We start from the raw sequence: 9,777 nt of genomic DNA on the forward strand, positions 1-9,777 counted from the left end.
GTACAGCCTAAATCAGCTTTGCAGTCTCAGCCTGAAGATGAAGCAGCAGAGGCTCTCCTCGGATTGTTTCGAATTAATGTGGAATGATTCCCCGGCAGATGACAGTCGAGGATGAATGCTCGTGAAACTTATTTCACAGCCTCATTTCATTGAGCTGATGTGAAGAATATATCGGTAACTTGAAACTCTTCTATTACTCAGAAACGAAGGGCCCAAGAGTGAGAAGAACTCAATAACCTGCACCTCGGTTCAACTCTGCAAATTCACACACACTGAGCAATCATGACATTCACTGGCCTCGCAGCCTCCTGCCATGGGCATCGGGGAGGTGGGTATAGGTTTGATTGGAGTTAGAGAAGCAGGATGGGGTCTGGTTGGGGATGGGAAATGGAATCGGTTTGGGGACGGCATGTTCCCAGTGTCGAGATGTCCTGATCCAGAGGGAGGGGAGTTGGGATTCGGTCCAGTGGGGAATCTGATTCTGAGTCTAGGGGGTTGGTGGCGATCGTGACGGCCAGGAGACTGGGCTTGCTGGGTCAGCCTGGTCCAAGGAGAGAGGTTTCCGTTCCGGAAGGAAGGAAACGGAGAGTGCAGGGTCGCCAAGGCCCGAGGATCAGTCACTTACCCGCTGCCCGCTCCGCCGTTGTCATAGCGCCGCCGCGAGAGACGCTCTGATGACGGCGCAAGAACGGACGTTCTGGCGCCTTGGCAGCAAGGTCTGATGGGAAATGTAGTTCTTTGTGGCCGAGTTTCTGCAGAACTTGCTTAAGACATGATTTGGAGATGCCGGTGCTGGGCTGGGGTGTACAAAGTTTTAAAAAAAAATCACACAACACCAGGATTTAGTCCAACAGGTTTAATTGGAAGCACTAGCTCCGAAAGCTCAGATGAAGTCATCTCGATTGGAAACGTTAACTTGCTCTCTTTCTCGATGGATGCTGCTTGACCAGTTGTGATCGCAAGCATTTGTTGTTCGCAGTTAAGACATCGTCCATTCTCTTCCATGCAGGGACTTCAGTGTCAACGTTTTCACGCAGAGGGTGGTGCATGTATGGAATAAGCTGCCAGAGGAAGTGCTAGAGGCTGGTACATTAAAAGCATTTAAAAGGCATTTGGATGGGTATATGAATAGGAAGAGTTTGGAGGGATATGGGCCAAGAGTGGCAACTGGGACTCGACTGATTTATGATATCTGGTCAGCATAGACGAGTTGGATTGAAGGGTATGTTTCCAATCTTTATATTTCTGTGAGTCTATGACGTCATAGAGATATCATATGTTAAAATGGTTATAGTGCATGTGGGTGGTTAGAAACGTAGTTCCTGCAGGTGGGGAAGGGGAACATTATACAAATGGTCACGGAATTCTTGTAGTATGTAGCTTACTTAAGGCTAAGACTTTAATGAATATAGAGGGTCTTTTAAAGAAAATAGTTTTAAGCTAGGAAATAACCAGGAAGGGTTGTAGCTGACCACAAAAAGAAGCAGCAGGGGCATTTCACAATAAAGCTTATAGTATGATAAGAGAAACTGGATAAAAGAACAAGCTATAACAAACAAGAAACAAAGAATACTGACATACAAGGACAGCAGGATGGCCAGATAAAAAAATAACTAGAGAAAAAGACAAGTGAGGTAATCGGCTTATGATAGAATGGGAAAGGGGAGGCGTGATTCCGCAACTTGTAAACTGAATAAGAATGCTAACATGCTCTGTTTCCGTGCGCATTTCTGCTTGATTGCAGAAGCATCCGGTACTTGCAAGGCTGTAATAAATTGTTCTTGTTTCCAAGGCTTTGTCTCAGGCTGATTTGTGAGCTTGAGATCCGGGACTGTTTTGAATCTGATTTGTGAGTGAGTTTTGTTTCCCCTAATTGGGGGCTCGTCCAGGATCCAAAACTCCGACCGCTCGACACTCTTGGGACGATGGGGGAGATGTACCTCACCGATTTTGGTGATCTCCAACTCCCTTGCTTGTCGTTCGCAGTTTGGACGACTACGATCCAGACTGGGAAACCCTGGAAACAAGGCAGGCAGACGCGGCAGGTTCAGTCGGGCAACTCTTGTGCACAAGACCCGGGTAAGGAAAGGTCTTAAAGGATATATCCGAGCGACCGGGGGCAGCGGTATTTGCTGCAGGAATTGCCGTGGGACGGGGCGCACCGAAATGACCAGGTAACTCTGTGCACAGACCAAGGTAAGAAAAGAGACCTTTAAGTATTGCCTTAGTGGTCAGGACGTACGAAAGTACGGGGGTTTGGCGATATATAAAATAAAGCATATGTCATTGGAAAAGAGCCCGTGTCAGAAGGGCTAGTAGCTGAACTAACTTATGGCCAGACGTCCAGAAGAATATTCAAAAGCTAGAGGAGTCGTTGCGGGAAGCTCAAAGTGTCTGTGAGATACGGTGTCTGTGTGTGTGTGTGAGAGAGAGAGAGGGAGAGAGAAAAAAGAGCTGTGCAGCTTGTAGAAAGTTTAACCCTTTGTGATTCGGTTTGAATGCACATTTGTTTGTTGGTGATTGAGTGTTTGTGCTTTGTTCTCTGGATCTTGAGATCCGGCACTGTTTTGAACACTGATTTCTAACATGATTTCTTTTAAGGTTAAGGATTTTACAGATTATGAAATAAAATGTTAACTCCTGTTCTTTTTACAGGTCATGAGTGCCTTACTATCAGTTTCTAACTAATCTCTTTTATCCTTACATAAAAGTGATTTATGGAGAACAGTTGAAGTCTCAAAAAAAGCATATAATCGGACGAGTAAGGTGTCTAGTCAGGACCCTGAAGGGGGTGTGGAAAAAAGTGACACTGGACCTCGTTAAGATTAATTAAATTAGCAACAATGGGAAGCACGGGGAGTTGCCTGTGTAATGATCGATCTGTAAATAACGTTAAAGGGGATATATCCCGCCCGACAGTTCTTTGGGGAGAATGTTGGGTAATTGGGAACACAACTCCCGGACGCAGGAGAAAGATAAGGCTACAATGATAAACTATTGTTGTTTTGTCTGGACTATAGAAAGTATTAAGGCGCCTGGTATTTTTTGGCCCAAATATGGCTCTGATGTGGATTGGCTGTGTCAAGATCTTAATATATATGTCAACCGAAAAGAACCGTACAGTCGAAAAGAGTCCAATTATGTGGCTTGTTGGATAGGGAGCGCAGAAATAAAATTATGTCCAATGAATACGGAGGAATCAGGGAAAGAACAGAGAAAGAATGAAAAAGGGAAGCCACAATGGGATCCCTTAACGTGTTTGCCACCCCCATATACTACTCCCCGGAATGAGCCTACAGCTCCCGAAGTAGAACCGAGTCCAGATGCAGAAAGGGGAATGGACTCTGAACTAAAAGATGCAGAACCTAGGGGGGGCCCAGAGTCACTCGAGCCACCACACATAAAGGAGGGGCAGAGATAATGGAAAATGTAAAATTATGTCCCTTACGAGAGGTTCCAATTGGGGAAGGTACAATCGGATATGTAAACACTCCCTTAAGTAGCAGTGAAGTTAGGAGCTTTAAAAAGGAAGTGAAAAGTTTAATAGAGGATCCGGTTGGACTAGCTGAACAATTAGATCAATTCCTAGGACCTAATTTATATACCTGGGGAGAACTGATGGCAATTTTAGGAAAGTTATTTTCAGGGGAAGAACGAGGTATGATTAGGAGAGCAGCTTTATAGGAATGGGAAAAGAAGCACCAAGTTGGGGAAGAAGGGGCCCCAGTAGAACAGAAATTCCCAAATGTTGACCCTCATTAGGAAAATAATGATTGAGAAGATAGGGAGTCAATGCGGGATCTACGAGAAATGGTAATATTAGGAATTAAAGAGGTGGCACCTAGATCACAAAACTTTGTTAAGGCCTTTGAAGTACAACAAGAGAAGGATGAAACCCCTTCTGCATTTCTTAAAAGGCTCAAGGGGACCACAAGGAAGTATTCGGGAATGGATCCCGATAATCCGATAGCACAGGGACTCTTAAAGGTCCAGTTTGTAATGGCCGGACATACAAAAGAAATTACAGATGGATAGAGTGAAAGACAGATGGAAGAACTGTTATGTGAGGCACAGAAAGTGTATGTTGAAAGGGAAGACGAGAAGCAGAAACAGAAAGCCAAAATGATGGTGGCGGAAGTAGAAGAAATAACAAAAAGGAGAATGGGATCAAGAGACGACAGGAAGGGTAGGGGAGGACACGAAAGACAAGTATCAGATACCCGGGAAAGGAGGCAACAGGCAGGGTGTTACCATTGCGGGAAAGTGGGGCATTTTAAATGGGAATGCCCAGAATTAGCATGAGAAAGGGAAGCCGTTTCCTTAATGACCTTAGATGAAGATGAGGGGAGTCAGGGATTCCTTCCTCCTGACACCCACTGGGAACCCTTGATAAATTTAAAGGTGGGACCTGAAGAGGAGGAGGCAGTATTTTTGGTGGACATGGGAGCGGCACGATCATCCCTAAGTTTTAGACCTAACGGTGTTAAATTGACTAACAAGAATCTCAGGGTTTCCGGAGTAAAAGGCGAAGAATTCTTGGTGCCTATTTTTGAGCCAACCCTAATTAGGGGAAATGATGAGGAAGTGACAGAACAATTACCGATTGTAGAGTTCAATGATAAGTTTTTAAAGAACTATATTGTGGCACTTGGCTCTTCTTTGTCTGGTCCTTAGGAAGAGGGGTCTGTTAACCCAGACACCTCCACTTGAGTTTGCCGTACATCGAATACAACCGGGTGACTGGGTCCTGATCAAAACCTGGAAAGATACCAAACCGCACCCAAGCTGGGAGGGACCGTTCCTAACCCTCCTGACTACTGAAACAGCTGTCTGAACTGCTGAAAAAGGGTGGAGTCATCACATTCGTGTTAAGGGCCCCATGGACGCTCCTTCCCCTTCGGCAGAGTGGCAAGCTCATCCTACAGACAACCCTCTGAAAGTTAAGTCGAGCAAAAAAAATGGACTGCGATAAGAGACTATTAAATATTGGTTAAAAAAACTGTATCCCAAAACAATTGTAAGTGTTGCATGGACTCACTCCTCCCTGGTATTTAAAGGGTTAGGGAATAGACAGATAGGGTTGTGAGCTGAAATGAATGGTCAGCTTTATGTTGTTACGATAATATTGGCACTAGCTGCCAAGGGGGGTGGGAAAAATCATTTTACCACTTTATGTCAGAATTATGCTAAACTAAAGGGGCATACCGACTGTTGAGTATGTGCTGAGATCTGAAAATGTGTTGCTGGAAAAGCGCATCTGCAGTCCTCACTTTCTCCTATGTGCTGTGATCCCACACCATGGGGAATCCGGAATTCCTCTCACGGTAATACCACTTACCAAAGAAGAAGTGTATGATGTACAACAATTTGACTCTGGCTCAAATGATACAATTTGGAGATTTGAAAGGGGTAATTATAACTTTGCGGGATGGTTGCCTCGACCAGCCCAGAAAACCCCGGGCGCTATCGATGGCCTTAGAGTTTCCCCACCGAAAGGAGCAGTAAATACCACTTGTTTCTGTAACCCTTCCGATTAGGAAAATCATTTTGTGTCTACACCAGCCAAGCTACTCCCACAACCATTCCCCAAGTATTGAATGGGACATATTGGGTGTGTTGCTTAAAGGCCTACCCATTTATCCCCGGCGAGAAGTACGTTTGGAGTGGCGGATGTCATGGGAATGGGTGCTGGGACCATCCAGTTCAGACACCTCAAAGCCAGAAAGGCTGGAGTGGCTGCTGCTGCTACCTCACCTATATAATTCCCCACTTGAGGCTGTTAAAGAGAGCCCCAAACATACCTCGGAATAAACAGGGAGGAAGGCGAGTAACCCAGAAAGTAACCGAAGGAGATCGCCTCCTCTGGACTTTGATACCTATGTATGGGACTGCTCGAGCAGGAGTAGAAATACAAAAGTTGGCGGCTTTCCTGGAAGAGTTGGCCAACAATAATGCTGATGCGTTGGCCAAAAACCCAATCCCAAGTAGCAGCCATAACGACCGAAATGATTGCCACTAGGCTAACGACCCTTCAGAACAGGATGACTCTGGATTATATTCTAGAAGAGAAGGGTGGTACCTGTGAACTAATTGGAGAGGAATGTTGTACGTATATATCTGAGGTCTCCTCTTACATTACTGATATCTCCAAACATGTGCGAGACAAAATCACTAAGATAAGGGAAGTCAGTAACCGGTACCAGAACGAAAAAGGATAGGAATGGGGAAATTGGGGATTGACTGGTTGGGGAAGGTGGTTAGTCGATCTAGCTATCTATGGATTATTGATATTAGTGGGTCTGGTGGTAGGGTTCAATGTCCTAAAATGGGTAATGAGCCGACTAATGACATCCCTTGGGAAGGAACCCAAATAAATCATCAGATGCTTTTACAATCAGCAGGTGATATGCAACAAAGAGAAAGTCAAAGAATGCTTCTAGAGTTCGAAGGACGAACAACACAAATGTAAAATGTAAGATTGTGAACCTCATCGCCAAAAGGCGCAAGAGGGCAGAACATAAGAAAATGAATTAAAGGAAACTTAATAAGTGCAGAAACAATAGTTAGAGAAAAAGAAAAAGGGGGAATTGTGGGAGGTTAGAAATGTAGTTTCTGCAGGAGGGGGAAGGGGAACATTATACAAACGGTCGCAGAATTCTTGTAGCATGTAGCATACTTAAGGCTAAGACTTTAATGAATATAGAGGGTCTTTTAAAGAAAATAGTTTTAAGCTTGCAAATAACCAGGAGGGGTTGTAGCTGACCACAAAAAGAAGCAGCAGGGGCATTTCACAATAAAGCTTATAGTATGATAAGAGAAACTGGATAAAAGAACAAGCTGTAACAAACAAGGAACAAAGAATGCAGACATACAAGGACAGCAGGATGGCCAGATAAGAAAATAACTAGAGAAAAAGACAAGTGAGGTAATCGGCTTATGATAGGATAGGAAAAGGGAGGCATGATTCCGCAACTTGTAAACTGAATAAGAATGCTAACATGCTCTGTTTTCGTGTGCATTTCTGCTTGATTGCAGAAGCGGCCGGTACTTGCAAGGCTGTAATAAATTGTTCTTGTTTCCAAGGCTTTGTCTCAGGCTGATTTGTGAGTGAGTTCTGTTTCCCACAGTGTGTCACCCCAGAAATCTCACACTTAACATTTGTTTTGGTGCTGAGTCCAATTTAGAGGAAGGAATGATTTTTATCTGCAAATATTCCACTTTATTAGAGCCGCCTGTCCGTTTTAATGGTGACAAGAGTATTTGTGGCCTAGCCAATGTGCAAAATCAGAAAATTTGGAGGAACCATTCGTTATTATTTCTAACAGCAACTTGTTTTAATTTGCTAATTTTACTTATGAAGCATAAATTGCTTAAAGCTAATCAGAATATAAGCTTAAATTATTGAATAAATTATGAAACAATAGACATAAAAGCCATAAAATCATTACCATACAGAAGGAAAGCAGAAGCAGTAGGAAGCTTTAGAAACATGGACATCTCTACAGTTCAGCCTCAAATGGAGGTCTGGCATTACTTTAGATACCACATTTCAGGAAGGATGCAAAGGCATTGGAGACTTAATTGGAGACCTTCAGCTATGTGGATAAATTGGTGAAGGTGGCGCCGTTTAGTTTAGAAAACATTGAAAGGAGATTTGATAGGTATATTCAAAATCATGTTAGGTCTCATAAGGATGAATTTTTCCTATTAGTGCAAAGTTTGATAACCAAAGGATGTCCATGTAAAAATAGTGGCAAAATAAACAAATATGGCATTTTGAAAACTTCTTTATGTACTTAAGAATTAGGAGTTGGAATGCACTATCTTAAAGTATGGCCCAGGACAGAAAGGTGCACTTGGTGCTAAATACCAAAAGAGTCCAACTACACTGCAAGACTTTCATTTTTTTAAAAATCCTGTCAAAAAAACCACAAGCTTCCATAAGGTCAAGAGCAGCACATCCTATTGGCAGGCTTGCATCAATTTTCAGGACAGTTCTATCAGTTGAAAATCAGTTTCAGAGCTAAATAGATGATAGAGATTTTTACAATATAGTGCCACAATATTAAATACTGTTACACCTCTCATAACTCTCTTTTGAACTTAAGCTAGCATAGATATAGCAGTCTTTATTTTCATTATGCTCTAAAGTAGACACAATGCTGATGACATGTTGTTGAGGGTGTGGTGCTGCACCTGAATTGCATGGGCTACGGTGAGAAATGTGGCAGATTTGCACAAGGACCAGCAAAGACTGTCTCAATGCCTGGAACTTTTAACTAAATCTTTAGCTGAATCTTTTAACTAAACTCCAGGCATTGAAGTGAGATTCTCACTAGGCAGCTAAAAACTGACTGTTAAAGGGGATGATTTCTTGTTAATAATCTTATTAACTGCACATCTCATCTCATCTCATCTCATTAATATGCAACTTTCAATCCAAACACAAACAAGCTGGCACGGAGAATTCTTGACATGGAAGTCAGAGCAAGTAATTGGTGACTTCAATTTACTGCTTGCTGCAATGTTGGACACCAGACATCATCTCAGGGCATATTTCATTTGGCACCAGCCACACACAACCCATATTCACAGAAATTGGCATCTGAAATGCCAGTTGCTGAGAACCATCACAGTTCATCTCCAATCTACTTACAGTATACTTCTGAACTTCAATACTACACTTCAGGATGCAATTGCATCTATCACTGTAATGTTGTAACAACGACACTTTTTAACTCAGAGATAGGTAACCAGCTCATAGGCTGGTCCAGACTGCATCCCTAGTCTCTTCACTTGCCTTCTTACCATACACTTGGGGCCAACCTGCATGCTCAAAACATTCCATGTCTTGCCGTTTTGAGCCTTGTCCTCCACCAGAGATAACAGGCGCACATTGCCTTGCTGTTTAATGCAGACACAGAGCTAAAAACCCTTGCCATGTTTGTCAGTGTTCCTCAGTCAAGTCTTTGTCCTGGCAGAGTAAGGGCAGCTTCCAGTATCAGTGCAGGGACTTGAGACTCAGGGTAGTCAGAGTCAGGCTCCTTTCCAAATAAAACATGAGGAACAAAATAAAACATGAGGAACCAAATATTGGGCAGCTCACCATCCACCTAGACTCTTTCTGCCCTATTGTAGGCTGTTTTCTTCATGGAAGAGAGACAGAGAGAGTGACAGGTAATATGGGAGATGAAAATGGGTGGCAAGGTTTTATTTTTGCTGCGGATGGGGAGGTGTCCTGAATGAGTAAGGAATGCACATAGCATGTCAGGTTAGGGTGAAGAGAAAGAGGTAAAATGTTGTAAGCAATCACTAAGATGGTAAAGCATAATCTTTGGTTGAAAGTGGGTGCAGTTGCAGAGATAGAGTGAATGAGAGGTATTGGAGACAAATGATGGCATTTATACTTGCAGTATAGATAACTGACCTTCTTCCTGAATTCCTGTTACAATTCTTCAGATGGCTGAGACTGCACTGACCCATGTGGCAACCTTGGACCAGGTTGGCATGGTCTGTCACAGCCTCCATTGCCAGTCCTGAGGAAGAGGATAGCCTGAGTTTCCAACCTCCAGGAACGCCTAACCCTTCAAAGTAGAGTAGCAATTGCACATGTGCTGTGTCCTGAAAAATTGTTCAGAAACATGCAAATCAACTCTCGACTGATCGTGTTCGTCCAAGTACTCAACAGCCTTTTAGAGATGGCACCAGTGCCAAGGATACCAGTCCATTTTGGGATATTTTAGCAGAGGTGAGTTATTCTGGATATATCATGAGGCA

The 9,777-nt window shown here is 43.3% G+C and overlaps 1 protein-coding gene and 1 long non-coding RNA gene across 6 annotated transcripts in view; one reads left to right on the forward strand and one right to left on the reverse strand.

Annotated features, from left to right (window-relative positions):
- The window catches only part of bbs9 (Bardet-Biedl syndrome 9), a 546,582-nt gene extending 545,909 nt beyond the window's left edge, over window positions 1-673 (reverse strand). For 2 of the 5 annotated variants that reach the window (XM_072571014.1, XM_072571013.1), the window contains exon 1: window positions 626-666. The gene's annotated coding sequence lies outside the window, so the exon portion shown is untranslated. Of the gene's footprint in view, window positions 1-625 lie in introns of all 5 variants that reach the window. The other 3 variants (XM_072571017.1, XM_072571015.1, XM_072571018.1) reach the window with 2 other exon arrangements.
- LOC140477332 (uncharacterized) lies at window positions 38-7,084 on the forward strand. Its single transcript, XR_011960709.1, has 2 exons — window positions 38-2,196; window positions 4,675-7,084. It is a non-coding gene; the product is annotated as an uncharacterized lncRNA (long non-coding RNA).
- Window positions 7,085-9,777: the final 2,693 nt, after the last annotated feature.

This window comes from Chiloscyllium punctatum, chromosome 5, assembly GCF_047496795.1.
Source record: "Chiloscyllium punctatum isolate Juve2018m chromosome 5, sChiPun1.3, whole genome shotgun sequence".
NCBI classification, from domain to species: Eukaryota; Metazoa; Chordata; class Chondrichthyes; order Orectolobiformes; family Hemiscylliidae; genus Chiloscyllium; species Chiloscyllium punctatum.